General features: G+C 44.4%; 1 protein-coding gene across 1 annotated transcript in view; it reads right to left on the bottom strand.

The window, feature by feature from the left end:
- IL18RAP (interleukin 18 receptor accessory protein) overlaps positions 1 to 18191 on the bottom strand; it is a 245707-nt gene that overhangs the window by 158689 nt on the left and 68827 nt on the right. The window contains exon 2 of the mRNA XM_078656139.1: positions 14194 to 14335. The gene's annotated coding sequence lies outside the window, so the exon portion shown is untranslated. The remainder of the gene's footprint in view (positions 1 to 14193; positions 14336 to 18191) is intronic.

The raw sequence follows: 18191 nt of genomic DNA, 5'->3' as shown, positions 1-18191 counted from the left end.
ATTGGATTGGAAATGTAATTGTTATCCCTCAGCAATCCAACAATTTCCTTACTGTTGCACTGACTGGAGTGGGAACAGTAATTTTTACCCCTCTGCTATCCAACACTTTCCCTACTGTTGCAATGATTGGAGTGGGAATAGTACATTTTATCTCACCACTATCCAACACTTCCCCTACCGTTGCACTCACTGGATTAAGAATAGTAATTTTTACCCCTTCGCTATCCAACACTTTCCCCACTGTTGCAATCCTTGGAGTGGGAATCGTGATTTTTACCTCTCCGCTATCCAACACTTCCCCTACTGTTACAATGATTAAAATGGGAATAGTAATTTTTACCCCTGCACTATCCAACACTTTCCATACTGTTGCACTCATTGGTGTGGGAATAGTCAATGTGATCCTGCAAGCATTCAACACTTTTCCAACAGTTGTACTCACTGGAGTGAGAGTAGTAATTTTTACCCCTCCACTATCTAACCCTTTCCCTACAGTTGCACCGATGGGAGTGGGAATAGTGCATTGTATCCCTCTGCAATCCAACAATTTCCCCACAGTTGCACTGACTGGAGTGGGAACAGTAATTTTTACCCCTCAGCTATCAAACACTTTCCCTACAGTTGCTCTCTGGAGTGGGAAGATTAATGTTTGCCCCTCCGCTATCCAATACTTTCCCTACAGTTACATGGGTTGGAGTGGGAATAGTATATTTTATCCCTCCACAATCCTATATTTGACCTGACACTTGTCAGGAGTGTGCCTGCATGTGCTACACATTGACACCATGCTTACTTGATAACTGGTGTGGTGTCTATGTCTGTGTTAGCAAATTGTCCTATTGATCACAGTTAGTGTTCATGATTGGCATTTGATAATGACATTTTTCATTGGGTTTGGGTATGGTGTACGTGCATTTGTCCAGAGTGAAAATGCTGTGTATTCCTGTTCAGTCTGGTCACATTGCCTATCCACTGTTTGCCTGCACATCGTTGAGCTTGTTGTACTTCTTTGGATGTTGTTTGTAAGATTTGCTATTGGTCTTTGATCATCATTGGTTCAGACCTCCCTGAGTGGGATTCTAAAATTTGTAGATACACATCAAGGTGTATCATTGGTTGTCAGGAAACTCACAGGGCCTTATTTGCACCTTGATCTGTGTTTCTCACAGATGTTGAATAGTGCAGGTGTGAGATGGGTAGATGAGGGGTATGTGTGAAGGTCCTACTTGGGTTTGACAGTCAGGGAGTCTGACAATGAGCTTGTGTGTTGTGCTGGTGGCATACAAATGTTAAGGTAGTTGACACAGATGTAGGGTTGGTCACTGTATGGCTTCTGGCACTTCCTATCATTCTTGTGCCAATGCATAACTTGCATTGCTGTATCCCAGAAATATTGCACAGATGTTACTTTAGTTTAATTTCAATCACTGTGCCACCCATGTCTGATTTGATGGCCTTAGGGTAGTGTGCTATGTTCCTCCTCTTGCTTGTCATGTACAAATGCTATGTGGCTTGCTCCATTGTTTTCCTGCACTGTGCACTCCACTCTAGGCTAGTCTATTTATTGTCATACATTGCTGCTGGCTTATGATATGTGTATGTGGCAGATTGTCAGTATGGGATCTGACTGAGGTACTTGGCATGCAGTGTGAACAGTTCCATGGTGGGTAATATGCAGAGAGACTCTACATTTCTTAATTTACTCACTTTGATTCACATTAGTGGAAGGCAGATGTGAGGAGGAGGGATGTCCCGCCCCTGACCTTCTGTGCAGGGTGTTAATCTTCACCCCACTTTCCCAATCTACCTTGCCTGTCGAAGTGTGAGGTGCGAGGTCAAACCACACCTGGCTTCTACATAGTGCATGGAGGGGGGCACAAGAGGAGCACACAGCATGGGCAGAAATGGATGTAGGACGCGTGCTGTGGGCTGTGACCAACTGATGCGGGGGCACCATGTGGTTAGGGTGAAGGTGGAGCCATTTGCAGCTGCCCACACTGCCCATGCCTGGCGCCGGCCCTGCCTACTACTTTGTGTACAGGTTTTCGCCCATCTTCACCAATGCAGCAACATGACAGAGACATTTCAGGGATTTCTAGGTTGATGGGAGAACCCGATTTGGAGGTGTAAATTTTTAGCAAGCAGGACATGTGTAAGTATGCTGGGGGATATATTGCTGTCTCCACCAGGGTGTTTGATGTAGTCAGGAAACTTATTTCAGCACACCAGTTGTGTGTTGTGGTTGTATGCAGAGATGTGTAATTAACTTACCTGCGGTGTTGACCGCGGTGCCATCTTGGCTGCTGGTAGTGGTTCAGGTACAGCAGCGGAAGGGCTTGAAGAGCTGGATCCATGGCAGTTAAGAACTTGTGAAGGTGTCCCGGATTCGAGCTTCTATATCCGCAGTGGTGCTTCCACTCTCTCCAAGAGGCTGGTTTCTCCGCTGCAATCTGATGAGCTTTTTGAGACATCTTGATTTGTCCGGCTATAATAACGTAGTTCCGTACGGCGGTCTTTCTCTATTGGCTCCCTCCGCAACTGTTGCGGAAGAAAAGTTCTGTAGGGTCCCGAAACTCTGCAGCGGACAGGAAATGGGCCATCTTTGCCCATTATAATATGGCGGAAACGAGGACCGCCACAGGAGTGAGGAAAAGGATGTGGCAAAAACCCCCATCCTAATGAGCCCCTTATTTACAATTAAAAAACAAATAGTATTTAACAACTAATTATAAAGTAAGTAAAATTAATTTACTCCCCACTCTACACCTCTATAAAAGGAAAATACAGACACAAAATATACAAACTCTGATTAAATATCAATTAATAAATCAATATTATTGATCAACTAACTAGTAATTAATTAAACATAAATTACATCCCACACGTTACCCCTATAAACCCCACAACTCAAACCTAAAATTATTTACGTGATTTCCATAATTAACTTTCAATCAATTCATTAATACAAATTAACAACTAGTTATTAATTAAACAAAAATAAATTACTTCCCACCCTTTACCCCTATAATCCCCACAACCCACACCTTAAACAAATTACACAATTACCAATTAATTATTTATTATGAATTAACAACTAATTAATAATTAATTACACATAAATTACTTCCCGCCCTTTACCCCTATAAACCCCACAACCCGTACTTAAAAGCATTTCAAAATTACCATAATTATTTACTAATTAATTAATTAATATTAGTTAACAAACAATTAATAATTATTTACAAAGAAATTACTTAACACAATTAACACTAAGAAATCTCAATTAAATAAATATTAATAAAACATATTCATTAATTTATTATAGTTGCATTTCTTCCCACCCTATTCTCCCATAAACCCACAAACTGCTATGAAACAAAAAACACAAAATGAAATAAAAATAAAAGTAATTACTACTAAAAATTTAACACATATATTGAAAAACATAAACAATACTTATACAAAAAAATACTCCCAATACATTTAAAATATAATGCAAAATACATAACACTAAAAAATTGATATTTTATACAACTATATTTTTGTAAACAGTATTAATGACTTTTATATTTTTTAAAACAATATTTCTTACCTTTAATTCGATATTCTTGACCACGATATTCTTGCTGTCGATATTTCTGGCTGGACTGTTCCCAGGAGGCACAGGGTCAGACTGATTTGCATATGGCCATGTCTGAACTGGGGTGGCAGAGTGGGCTAAAGAACGGTGATGGATCAAACTCAGATCTGCTGACTGGGTGTGAGTGTTTGATTGGTTCAGATGCTCCGTCCATCACCACCCCCTTTTGTACCGTTTTGTTCGCCATAAGTTGGCAGGGTATGCTCAGACGTGAGTCCCTTGCTCACTTTGCCACTGGATTCAAGCAAGCCTGGCTGAAGACGGCTGGAAGGCCAAAAACCGGTCCTAGGAAGCTTGATTCCGGTCCAGGGAAGGCATGGCTTGGCAGTTCGGGCTGGACTGTTCCCATGAGGCACAGGGTTGGACTGATTTGCATATGGCCATGTCTGAACTGGGGTGGCAGAGTGGGCTAAAGAAAGGTGATGGATCAAACCCAGATCTGTTGACTGGGTGTGGCGGTTTGATTGATTCAGATGCTCCGTCCATCACCACCCGCTTTTGTACCGCTTTGTTCACCATGAGTTGGCAGGGTAGGCTCAGACGTGAGTCCCTTGCTCACTTTGCCACTGGATTCAAGCAAGCCTGGCTGAAGACGGCTGGAATGCCATAACCGGTCCTAGGAAGCTTGATTCCCGTCCAGGGAAAGCATGGCTTGGCAGTTCGGGTGGACTTTTCCCAGGAGGCACAGGGTGAGACTGATTTGCATATGGCCATGTCTGAACTGGGGTGGCAGAGTGTGCTAAAGAACGGTGATGGATCAAACCCAGATCTGTTGACTGGGTGTGAGTGTTTGATTGGTTCAGATGCTCCGGCCATCACCACCCCCTTTTGTACCGCTTTGGTCGCCAGAAGTTGGCAGGGTATGCTCAGACGTGAGTCCCTTGCTCACTTTGCCACTGGATTCAAGCAAACCTGGCTGAAGATGGCTGGAATGCCAGAAACCGGTCCTAGGAAGCTTGATTCCGGTCCAGGGAAGGCATGGCTTGGCAGTTCGGGCTGGACTGTTCCCATGAGGCACAGGGTCAAACTGATTTGCATATGGCCATGTCTGAACTGGGAGGGCAGAGTGGGTTAAAGAACGGTGATGGATCAAACCCAGATCTGTTGACTGGATGTGAGTGTTTGATTGGTTCAGATGCTCCGTCCATCACCACCCCCTTTTGTACCGCTTTGTTCGCCATAAGTTGGCAGGGCATGCTCAGACGTGAGTCCCTTGCTCACTTTGCCACAGGATTCAAGCAAGCCTGGCTGAAGATGGCTGGAATGCCAGAAACAAGTCCTAGGAATCTTGATGCCGGTCCAGGGAAGGCATGGCTTGGCAGTTCGGGCTGGACTGTTCCCATGAGGCACAGGGTCAGACTGATTTGCATTTGGCCATGTCTGAACTGGGGTGGCAGAGTGGGTTAAAGAACGGTGATGGATCAAACCCAGATCTGCTGACTGGGTGTGAGTGTTTGATTGGTTCAGACTCTCCGTCCATCACCACCCCCTTTTGTACCGCTTTGTTCACCAGAAGTTGGCAGGGTATGCTCAGACGTGAGTCCCTTGATCACTTTGCCACTGGATTCAAGCAAGCCTGGCTTAAGACGACTGGAATGCCAGAAACCGTGCCTAGGAAGCTTGATTCCGGCCCAGGGAAGGCATGGCTTGGCAGTTCCGGCTGGACTGTTCCCATGAGGCACAGGGTGAAACTGATTTGCATATGGCCATGTCTGAACTGGGAGGGCAGTGTGGGTTAAAGAACGGTGATGGATCAAACCCAGATCTGTTGACTTGGTGTAAGTGTTTGATTGGTTCAGATGCTCCGTCCATCACCACCCCCTTTTGTACCGCTTTGTTCGCCATAAGTTGGCAGGGCATGCTCAGACGTGAGTCCCTTGCTCACTTTGCCACTGGATTCAAGCAAGCCTGGCTGAAGACGGCTGGAATGCCCGAAACAAGTCCTAGAAATCTTGATTCCGGTCCAGGGAAGGCATGGCTTGGCAGTTCGGGCTGGACTGTTCCCATGAGGCACAGGGTCAGACTGATTTTCATATGGCCATGTCTGAACTGGGGTGACAGAGTGGGTTAAAGAATGGTGATGGATCAAACCCAGATCTGCTGACTGGGTGTGAGTGTTTGATTGGTTCAGATGCTCCGTCCATCACCACCCCCTTTTGTACCGCTTTGTTCACCAGAAGTTGGCAGGGTATGCTTAGACGTGAGTCCCTTGCTCACGTTGCCACTGGATTCAAGCAAGCCTGGCTGAAGACGGCCGGAATGCCAGAAAACGGTCCTAGGAAGCTTGATTCCGGTCCAGGGAAGGCATGGCTTGGCAGTTCGGGCTGGACTGTTCCCATGAGGCACAGGGTCAGACTGATTTGCATATGGCCATGTCTGAACTGGGGTGGCAGAGTGGGCTAAAGAACGGTGATGGATCAAACCCAGATCTGCTGACTGGGTAAGCATGGGTGAAATTTGCGCATTCGTGTTCCGTGAATTTACGGATTTCCCCGCGAAATCGCAAAAAAAATCTGCGAATTTGCAAATTTTCCAGCGAAATCGCAGATTTTTTTGCGATTTGCCCTGGAGTACTTTCTACTGGCTAATTCAGTAAGTGCTCCTTTCATTGGGTAAATGTATAGTGCTTTTACTACACTGCAGCTGCGTAAAGGGCCAGAAGATGTGTCTCCAGTTACTATTTGTGCCTGTAACGCAGGCACAGGCACACATGGTCACTGGAGACACATCTTTTGGCCGTTTACGCAGCTACAGTGTAGTAAAAGCACTATGGGTCAGATTTACAAGCCGCTTGCGCCTCTTTTGCGCCGCAGTTGCGCCACTTTTGTGACGCAGCGGCAGCACAAAAGATGCGCCATGGTGCTGGGTATTAACAATGTGACACATCTGAGAGATGCATCATGTTGTAAAGCCCTGCGCCATCAGGAGACGTTCCGGCGCAGGGGAGGGCGTTACTGCGCAGGAACCCCTCCTAAAAGTGGCTGAGTGAAATCTACAAGATTTCACTCAGTCACTTTTAGGCCAATGCTGCGTCAAAACCCTGCACCTGCTTGAAGCAGGCGCAAGGCTTGACGCAGCATTGGGGAGATAGGGCCCCCAAGAGCATTGCTGGAGCTGCGTCGCGCTTGCGACGCAGCTCCAGCAATGCGCTGCTTTTACGGCACAGATGCGTGACGCATCTGTGCCATTTTTGCCACATGGTGCGCCGCATTGTAAATGCGGCGCACCATGGGTGGCGGACCTGCGGCGCACAATAACTGGCGCATCCCTGGGGATGCGCCAGTTATTGTAAATCTGCCCCTATACATTTAGCCAACGAGGGAGCACTTACTGATTAGACAGTAGAAAGTACTCCAGTTGAGTAGAGGTATTGCACAAAAAGGTGGCATCATCGTGGACAAACACGCAGGGCGGGATTCATTCTGCCCCCTGTTAGACTCTTTTTTTGTGCCCTTCTGCCCTCTGTTAGACTCGTTTTTCCATTGTTTTTGTGCCCTTCTGCCCTCTGTTAGACTCGTTTTTCCCTTGTTTTTCTGCCCTTCTGCCCCGTTAGACTCAATTTTTGTGCCCTTCTGCCCTAAGTTAGACTCATTTTTCCCTTGTTTTTCTGCCCTTCTGCCCTCTGTTAGATTCGGTTTTGTGCCCTTCTGCCCTCTGTTATTCCCTTGTTTTTGTGCCCTTCTGCCCTCTGTTAGACTCATTTTTTGTGCCCTTCTGCCCTCTGTTAGACTCGTTTTTGTGCTTTTCTGCCCCCTGTTAGACTCGTTTTTTGTGCCCTTCTGCCCTCTGTTAGATTCGTTTTTCCCTTGTTTTTCTGCCCTTCTGTCCTCTGTTAGACTGGTTTTTTGTGCCCTTCTGCCCTCTGTTAGACTCGCTTTTACCTTGTTTTTCTGCCCTTCTGCCCTTTGTTAGGCTGCTTTTTGTGCCTTTCTGCCCTCTGCATCACCACATCATCACTCAGCGATACCCCAGCATCACTCAGCACCACCACATTATCACTCAGCACCACCACATTATCACTCAGCACCACCACAGCACCACTCAGCACCACCACAGCATCACTCAGCGTCACCACAGCATCACTCAGCACCACCACAGCACCACTCAGCACCACCACAGCACCACTCAGTGCCACCACAGCATCACTCAGCACCACCACAGCATCACTCAGCACAACCACATTATCACTCAGCACCACCACAGCAACACTCAGCACCACCACAGCACCACTCAGCACCACCACAGCATCACTCAGTACCACCACAGGACCACTCAGCACCACCACAGCATCACTCAGCACCACCACAGCACCACTCAGCATCACCACAGCACCACTCAGCACCACCACAGCATCACTCAGCGCCACCACAGCATCACTCAGCGCCACCACATTATCACTCAGCACCACTCAGCACCACCACAGCATCACTCAGTACCACCACAGCATCACTCAGCACCACCACAGCACCACTCAGCACCACCACAGCACCACTCAGCGCCACCACAGCATCACTCAGCACAACCACATTATCACTCAGCACCACCACAGCAAAACTCAGCACCACCACAGCACCACTCAGCACCACCACAGCATCATTTAGCACCACCACAGCACCACTCAGCACCACCACAGCATCACTCAGCACCACCACAGCACCACTCAGAATCACCACAGCACCACTCAGCGCCACCACAGCATCACTCAGCGCCACCACAGCATCACTCAGCACCACAACATTATCACTCAGCACCACCACAGCATCACTCAGCACCACCACAGCATCACTTAGCACCACCACAGCACCACTCAGCACCACCACAGCACCACTCAGTGCCACCACAGCATCACTCAGCACCACCACAGCATCACTCAGCACCACCACATTATCACTCAGCACCACCACAGTACCACTCAGCACCACCACAGCACCACTCAGCACTACCACAGCATCACTCAGCACCACCACAGCATCACTCAGCACCACCACAGCACCACTCAGTACCACCCCAGCATCACTCAGCACCATCTCAGTATCACTAAGCACCACCACAGCACCACTCAGCATCACCAGAGCACCACTCAGCACCACCACAGCACCACTCAGCACCACCCCAGCATCAATCTGCACAGCCATACAACAACAACTGGTTCAAATATTAGAAACCACAGCAATGGAGCGCACACCGCTGGTTCAAATATGTTCTCTCAATGTTTCAAGCTTTATTACAAATGTCACAAAAAGATGTTAATATTTCACTTCTGTTCTTGGATTTTCGTCACAATAAAATACACTGATCTACACAAAAGTTATTTACAAAAGTTTATGCTATTGCCATTATAAATTAAAATCACTTTTATTTAAGTATTAATTTAGTTAAAAAAAATTAAAAAGCCATTGTAATTTGTAATATCAATACATCTAAGTCACGTAAATACAAAACATGTTGCATTCCAAATGCTATAGGTTTCACATTTGCGAAAGTTATAACTATTGGCATTGTAAATACCAACGCTATTAATTTAGCTATTTTCAAAACCAACACATAAATAAAAAAAATTGGCATTTACAAGACCAATAGCTCAAACTTTCCTAATGAGAGACCTATTGCATTGCAAATGCTTGTTTTTATATCTGTCAGTGCTTCCTGTTGAGGTTTAATTTTCGTGAAAGGCGCCTCATTGCCTACTTGTAACTATTCTCTGACCCTGCTTCAAGGGTCAGAGCAGGGTCAGAGAATAGTTGCAAGTAGGCAACGAGGCGCCAGGAAGCACTTACAGGCTTACAGCAGCAGGTGCCCAAATTGAAGTTAATTTATTTGTAACTCTTTTGTAAAAGGTTACAAAAAATTAGCTTCAACTTTTGCACCTGCTGCTGTAACCCTGTAAGTACTTGGCTGAAAATTCGTCCCTGCTGATTCGCGGAGTTTACCGCGATTTCGCGAGATTCGCGGATCGCGAAATCGTGGAAAATCCGCAAATTCCGCGAGCCAAATGAATTTTCAGCACATGCTTATGACTGGGTGTGAGTGTTTGATTGGATCAGATGCTCCGTCCATCACCACCCCCTTTTGTACCGCTTTGTTTGCCATAAGTTGGCAGGGTATGCTCAGACGTGAGTCCCTTGCTCACTTTGACACTGGATTCAAGCAAGCCTGGCTGAAGACGGCTGGAATGCCAGAAACCGGTCCTAGGAAGCTTGATTCCGGTCCAGGGAAGGCATGGCTTGGCAGTTCCGGCTGGACTGTTCCCATGAGGCACAGGGTCAGACTGATTTGCATATGGCCATGTCTGAACTGGGGTGGCAGAGTGGGCTAAAGAACGGTGATGGATCAAACCCAGATCTGTTGACTGGGTGTGAGTGTTTGAATGGTTCAGATGCTCCGTCCATCACCACCCCCTTTTGTACCGCTTTGTTCGCCATAAGTTGGCAGGGTATGCTCAGATGTGAGTCCCTTGCTCAGTTTGCCACTGGATTCAAGCAAGCCTGGCTGAAGACAGCTGGAAAGCCAGAAACCGGTCCTAGTAGGCTTGATTCCCGTCCAGGGAAGGCATGGCTTGGCAGTTCGGGCTGGACTGTTCCCATGAGGCACAGGGTCAGACTGATTTGCATATGGCCATGTCTTGGGGTGGCAGAGTGGGCTAAAGAACGGTGATGGATCAAACCCAGATCTGTTGACTGGGTGTGAGTGTTTGATTGGTTCAGATGCTCCGTCCATCACCACCCCCTTTTGTACCGCTTTGTTCGCCATAAGTTGGCAGGGTATGCTCAGACGTGAGTCCTTTGCTCACTTTGCCACTGGATTCAAGCAAGCCTGGCTGAAGACAGCTGGAATGCCAGAAACCGGTCCTAGGAAGCTTGATTCCGGTCCAGGGAAGGTATGGCTTGGCAGTTCGGGCTGGACTGTTCACATGAGGCACAGGGTAAAACAGATTTGCAAATGGCCATTTCTGAACTGGGTGGCAGAGTGGGTTAAAGAACGGTGATGGATCAAACCCAGATCTGTTGACTGGGTGTGAGTGTTTGATTGGTTCAGATGCTCCGTCCATCACCACCCCCTTTTGCACCGCTTTGCTCGCCATAAGTTGGCAGGGTATGCTCAGACGTGAGTCCCTTGCTCACTTTGCCACTGGATTCAAGCAAGCCTGGCTGAAGACAGCTGGAATGCCAGAAACCGGTCCTAGGAAGCTTGATTCCGGTCCAGGGAAGGTATGGCTTGGCAGTTCGGGCTGGACTGTTCCCATGAGGCACAGGGTGAAACTGATTTGCATATGGCCATGTCTGAACTGGGGTGGCAGAGTGGGTTAAAGAACGGTGATGGATCAAACCCAGATCTGTTGACTGGGTGGGAGTGTTTGATTGGTTCAGATGCTCCGTCCATCACCAACCCCTTTTGTACCGCTTTGTTTGCCATAAGTTGGCAGGGTATGCTCAGACGTGAGTCCCTTGCTCACTTTGCCACTGGATTCAAGCAAGCAATGCTGAAGATGGCTGGAATGCCAGAAACCAGTCCTAGGAAGCTTGATTCTGGTCCAGGGAAGGCATGGCTTGGCAGTTCTGCCTGGACTGTTCCCATGAGGCACAGGGTCAGACTGATTTGCATATGGCCATGTCTTAACTGGGGTGGCAGAGTGGGCTAAAGAACGGTGATGGATCAAACCCAGATCTGCTGACTGGGTGTGAGTGTTTGATTGGTTCAGATGCTCCGCCCATCACCACCCCCTTTTGTACCGATTTGTTCGCCATAAGTTGGCAGGGTATGCTCAGACGTGAGTCCCTTGCTCACTTTGCCACTGGATTCAAGCAAGCCTGGCTGAAAACGGCTGGAATGCAAGAAACCGGTCCTAGGAAGCTTGATTCCAGTCCAGGGATGGCATGGCTTGGCAGTTCGGGTTGGACTGTTCCCATGAGGCACACGGTCAGACTGATTTGCATATGGCCATATCTGAACTGGGGTGGCAGAGTGGGTTAAAGAACGGTGATGGATCAATCCCAGATCTGTTAACTGGGTGTGAGTGTTTGATTGGTTCAGATGCTCCATCCATCACCACCCCCTTTTGTACCGATTTGTTCGCCATAAGTTGGCTGGGTATGCTCAGACGTGACTCCCTTGCTCACTTTGCCACTGGATTCAAGCAAGCCTGGCTGAAGACGGCTGGAATGCCAGAAACTGGTCCTAGGAAGCTTTATTCCCATCCAGGGAAGGCATGGCTTGGCAGTTCGGGCTGGACTGCTCCCATGAGGCACAGGGTCAGACTGATTTGCATATGGCCATGTCTGAACTGGGGTGGCAGAGTGGGCTACAGAACGGTGATGGATCAAACCCACATCTGTTGACTGGGTGTGAGTGTTTGATTGGTTCAGATGCTCTGTCCATCACCACCCCCTTTTGTACCGCTTTGTTCGCCAGAAGTTGGCAGGGTATGCTCAGACGTGTGTCCCTTTCTCACTTTGCCACTGGATTCAAGCAAGCCTGGCTGAAGACGGCTGGAATGCCAGAAACCGGTCCTAGGAAGCTTGATTCCGGTCCTGGGAAGGCATGGCTTGGCAGTTCGGGCTGGACTGTTCCCATGAGGCACAGGGTGAGACTGATTTGCATATGGCTATCTCTGAACTGGGGTGGCAGAGTGGGCTAAAGAACGGTGATGAATCAGACTCATATCTGTTGACTGGGTGTGAGTGTTTGATTGGTCCAGATGCTCCGTCCATCACCACCCCCTTTTGTACCCCGTCGATATTTCTGTGTCACGATATTTCCAACTCGATATTTGTGTAAATCGACATTTCCAACTCAATATTCTGTCTGAATAACCTTTTTTCTTTGTTAGAAAAAGATTCATTCAGATCAAGTTAGTAGCTAAAATCTTATTTTGTGTATGTCCACTTCTTGGATATTGTAGTGATGTCATCCTTATTCTTGCAAGAGAATCTTATATTGTGTATGTTGTCCTTATTCTTGCTAGAGAATCTTATATTGTGTATGTCCACTTCTTGCATATTACAGTGATGACGTCCTCCTTCTCGCTAGGGACATGTTGATGTGGAAAATGTAGTTCTCTCTACAACTTGTTATAAAGGTATTTTCGTAAGAAGGGGTGGTTTAATGACTTCGAAAAAAGAAGAGGAAATTTGATGCCTTTGATCAAAGAAATGTGGGTCCATCCTTTGTAAAGTAAAAAAAACTCATCTCTGGTTGAGAGAATGGTTTCTTAGACATGGGAAAAAAAGCAACATGAAAACCTGAAGCCGCTATCGTAAACCGGTGACATTGTATTCTGAGGTTCCTCTCAACCCTTTTATTTTTTTTTTTAAATGCAGGTCCGAGAGATCTAGTGAACTGTGTAATACACAGTAATTGTTCTGTAATGTGTCACAAAAGCATTATTTAAACTTGATATATTAAGTTTACTTCTCTATTTAGAGACAGTAGTTGTATTGCCTACCGTAATGCTGTGATAAACACATTCTTTATAAGGGGAAAGGATTTTTCAGCCAGAAAATGCAATAAAGATATTTTTGTGTAAATAATTATCCTAATGTCTATTAAAATTTGAATTGCTTATTGTGCTTGCGAGTAGCTTAATACGATACCTTAACACAGAGTCCTTAAGTGTCCCATGGGTAATGTAGGAAGATTTTCCTTGTGTCGGAAAGATAAAAAGGTTATTTTAGAAAAGGCAGTGCTAGGATTTAAAAGTTTGGGATCTAATGGATCGTCGTGCCACCATTGTCTAGTGGTCTTCCATATTTCAGAATTCTGTCGGTGTCCTTCTTAACACATCCACAATTTGAAGAGTGGGTGAGACAGTCTTTATACTGTGACCAACTCAACAATTAACCTCGGGTGGTGTGTGCGTGTAAACCGCTCAATGCCCACGGGAAACTTCCTGGAGTTAGAGCGAAGGAAGACAGACTTATTCTCATGTTGTTGCCTCAGGGGGACATTATTGTGAATGCAGTTTTTCATGAACTGTATTTCTTTGGTTTGGATATGTGTAATCCGAGCCTAACTATAACATCCCTGTAATCTTGTTTTTTTTTAGTGAATATATATTCACTGTTCCAATTTAGTCCTTTAAGCAGCACAGCAGTCCCTCTGATGAGGTTCAGTTCAAGATCTAGAAGTGTCTGATTTTGAGTGGTCAGAGACACAATACTTATACAAAAAAGTGCCTTTACTGTAGGGGGTGACTTTGAAGCAGCTCTCTGAAGTGCCCAAGGATCCCTATCAATCCAGTCCTTTCTGCCAGGCTGTCCTTTGGGGGTAAAGCAGTGCATTGTGTGTTGACAGTACACTACCTATTGAAGAGTAAGTGATAGAAACTCTATCATGTAATTTGTTGATGGGCTTACTGGAGCCCACGATGAGCGGGGCTCATGAGAAGAAGACATTTTTCCAGGTACTAATGTTTCTTGTGAATTTTACATTGACCGAGAAGAGGAAGTGGGCCCTTATCTTTTTCTTCACAACAAGAGACAGACACCTTCGCCTAAAAAATGGTCTTCTGAATAAAACCTTTTCACCAAGATGCAAAATAAGAATAGAACACTTACCTGATAGAGGAAATGCAATCCCTTTTACATCTTTTACTAACACAATAGTCCAAAAGACGATGAATGTGAGCTCCATGGTTGCTGCGACACAAGTCTCTGATAAGTCGAAGAACGTCAGGATAAATCGAACATTTTTCGTTCTCTAAAGGAGACAAAAACAATACCCGGCTACCTCTTTGCACCACATACAGTACTTCATTGGCCAGCATTTTCAAGCTCAGTGTTGTATATGTGAGAAAACCCTCTATTGCACAAGAACAATATGTTCCCTAGAAGTATGACTGAAATTGTTGTGCAGGATTTAATGATGGGCGTTTTTCTTTCTTGCGGCATGGGCGTGTGCAAAGTAATGATTTTGCCTATGGTCTCATGCTATTGACTCTCATATAATTAAAGGGACAGCGTTTGGATACTGATACGTGTTGGCTACTTTGGAATTACATTGAGCTATTTAAGTAGATGCAGGACCAATTAGCTACAAGCAACTGAAGTGGCTGCTGGAAAAATTTTCTTAGAAGTTGTTTAACAACTTGTAAAATATTAGAATATTTCCGATTGACCAAACTTTTTTACATAGTATATTATATTATTTGTTGCAGGTTATACTCACTGTCAAAACAAGTGTTTATTTTTCCTAATATTTTAAGCAGTCAGACTTCCTCTTTGATCTCCGGTCTTGTCTTCTTTTTTCCTTCATTCTTTTTCTCTCTCGATCACCCACGGTCTCTTCCTCACTGTCTCTCACTTTCTCCTTCTCTCGCTATCTCTCCCTCTGTTTGTCTCTCTCTGTCTGTCTCTCTTTCAACCTCTGTCTCACTCACACCCACGCATATGTCATAATTTTTCAAACAGTGAATATATTACTAGAACTTGTTTAATCTTAATGAAAGGAAGTTAAAAAATTGAAATGTTTAAATACTAGCATACAAAATAACATAAGACTTCATGAAACATTAAACAAAGATCAGGAGGGTAGATAATTAATGTATATATTTATTGGCATTACCTCAATAGATGCAGGATTATTTAGAATAGTGTTCCCTCCTCAGAGATACTGCATCTTCGAACAGGGCCACAGGGAGTCAGAGTGTTCAACAATTGAAAGGAGATGTCTTAATGTGAGCGCAGACTGGGCTCTTATAAGACCCAATACACTGATCCTTCAGAGTTCACTGGATTTCTCTCAAACAATCGTAGATTGTAGTGATTTATGTGTGCAATAACTGGCCAAACCACAATGCAGTTAAAAAATAAAGAACTTAAAGGCCAAAAAGAAGATTAACAACAATGATAAACTCTTAAAAAACAAGACAAATCACAAACCAAGGAAAATGGAGCAATGTGAAAAGAGCAAAGAAGCAATATCTCTTAGTCATTTTACTAACCTAAATGGCTCATATGCATTGAGTCTTCAATGAAGTGATGTTCAAAGTAGGTTGAATCACTTAGGGGTGTATTGTTGAGCTGTGATCCATGTCCAATGCAAGCAGATTGAAGCTTATGGAATCAAACAATTGCTGTGTAAATTCTTACCTTTTTCAACTGTGGTGACTGTGAAATTCACAGCCAGAACGATTGTTGAAATCTGAGCGGCTAGTTTTACTGACCTCAACTTCATTTAACATTCTCTCTCAGTAGCTCCATCTGAGTTTAGACTCTTAGTCCCCTCAATATTCAGTGTTCAAGACAAGTTCCTTCCAGGTAGGACAGGAATCTTCAGCAGGGTTGTGACTCTTTTCACTCATCAACCCTCTTCTCAGAAGATGTGCTCAAATCCTTCTGGGAACACTATAACAGAAAACTTGGAGTAGCAGTTCTGAAGAAGAGGGCTGGAGCAAAATCCAAGATAGGCTCGAGACTACTCTTTCCGAAAGCTGATGGGTAGTCAGGAATTAGCTGCTTCAGGCAGATTCTCTAGGGGCCAAAAGGGCATGCATCAGGTGTAATTAAATTCAAGACAGAAATGTGTATGCCTCTCACCTGAGCCTGGGCAGAATATATCCCAAATTCTAAACTGATATAAAGGTAATATATAATAGGAAAGTAACTTCAAAACTGGTCACTTCAGGAAAGATTATCTACATGCCGAATATTGGATTTTGATAGCCAATTCCAATCAAATGTCACAGGTTTATAATGTAAGTACATTTTTACAGTAGAAATATATCTAGCAACAGTAATCTAAAATATTTTGTTATGTTTTAGTCATTGCTGGAAAATATAGTCTTCAATCCCACTCCAAATACATGTAAAGAACCCCTCTCTTTTCATACCAAGATATCTCATTTAATGAAGCCATTATCTGGTAAGAGGATCCTAAAACAATAATTTGTGGGTTCCAGACTAACCTTTTGGAGCATGTGAATGGTTTGTTAGTGGAATCCCTCTATTTTCCTTCCTCTCTTGACTTATTATACAGACATATTCCTTCAGTGTTATTTTAGCTTCTGCCACAGTTGTTTCTGTGGCTGTATTGTTTGTTCCAGGTGCCCATTCAATGATCTAGCATTGCTTCTTCTTAGAGTTTAATATTGCTGTGTGTGGAGTGGTGACTAATTGAGGTGGTGGTGTTCTGTTATGTTAAATCGTTTCTGATCCATTCACCTGCACCCTGATCAGGTACCCACGACAACTGCTAACTGGAAGGGGAACACTGAGGCTCTTGCATTTAAACAAACAAGACCTCAAAAGTGGGTGGGTCCTTACCCTTTGCCACTGCAAAATATTTCATTCAAAGCAGACTTGGTGTGAGGTCTGAAGATGAAGTGATTGTGAACGAGGAGATTTTCATTCAAATCTTTTATTCTTATTTTTAAAAATATGCTGACCGACATGCTTTTTACTACAGTAGAGTGTCTTCTTCTGGGACAATGTTTTACCTAAACAAACAGAACAAAAGGAATTTATATTAAAAGACGGCAAGAACATTTAAGGTCAAACATCTTAAGGACTCCAAATGTGGAAAAAAACTTGATGAAATATGTTTTTTAGCTTTTGAAACTGTCAAATGACATAGAAGGGGAGGTGATTGCCCACAAAGACTGTGAGAGAGAGAGAGTTTCTGGATTTATAAGCTGAAGGCATTTGAATTGGATTTCAATAGGGAAGAGGAATTTCTCTACTTATTGCAATATCTCCTATGGTTGACCTCATTTTGAACAGGTTGAGCACATGTGGTTATAAGTGATTTCCTGGAGAATTAGAAGAATTCAGAGGTGTAAACGAGGAAAGAAGGTCACTATTGAAGACTTCCAAGAAAGTCTGACATTTGGTTGGGTTGACTGTTTTCAAAATAAACTCCATTACATAGATATGACTTGGAATGCAGTTGAGCTTACAGTTAGGTGTTTCTACTTTAGTTTTGCATGGGAAATTGCTGATAGTTGTGGTACTTGCTCCATCAATATAGGCAGATGCATTGAACATAAGGTACTAATTGAGAATTTAGGGAGTACTTACTATTCACAAGAAAGCACTATAAATTCAAGAAAAATTTAGTTTAATGCACTCTCTTCATGAGAAGGCATTCAGATCTAGGATTTGTAACATGATCAGGAGAAATAATGGTGCATGTAGAGGGATACCCTGGTTGTAGTTAGCACTTTAGTTTACCATTGTATTAAGTATGTAATCAGTGCTTGAGATTGAGCAATATTTATGTGAACAAGCAAAAAATCATGCCACCAAAGCCATATAATTGTTTACATTGTTTGATCATTCCCTTCACCTTTTCAAATAATTTGCATTTAATAATTTGAGCTTGATCTTGTGGGAGAAAATGGTGACCGCTGTTTGATACTTTAGGGCGAAGTCAGCATACTAGTTTTTTTTAACACTAAGGATCACGCGCTCTCATGATTACAGAAATCAAGGTTAAATAAATGCCGTTTGGGGTGCACGCAGTGAACAAACATGCCAGAGATAACATTGTGTTGGTTATCAAGCCGGAATATATATCTTTTTAATTTTCGGAGTCTAGTTTAAATAATTCTGCTGGA

Source organism: Lissotriton helveticus, chromosome 8, assembly GCF_964261635.1.
Source record: "Lissotriton helveticus chromosome 8, aLisHel1.1, whole genome shotgun sequence".
NCBI lineage: Eukaryota > Metazoa > Chordata > Amphibia > Caudata > Salamandridae > Lissotriton > Lissotriton helveticus.
Note: the sequence above shows the minus strand (reverse complement) of the source record. Positions and strands in the feature narration are given on the sequence as shown.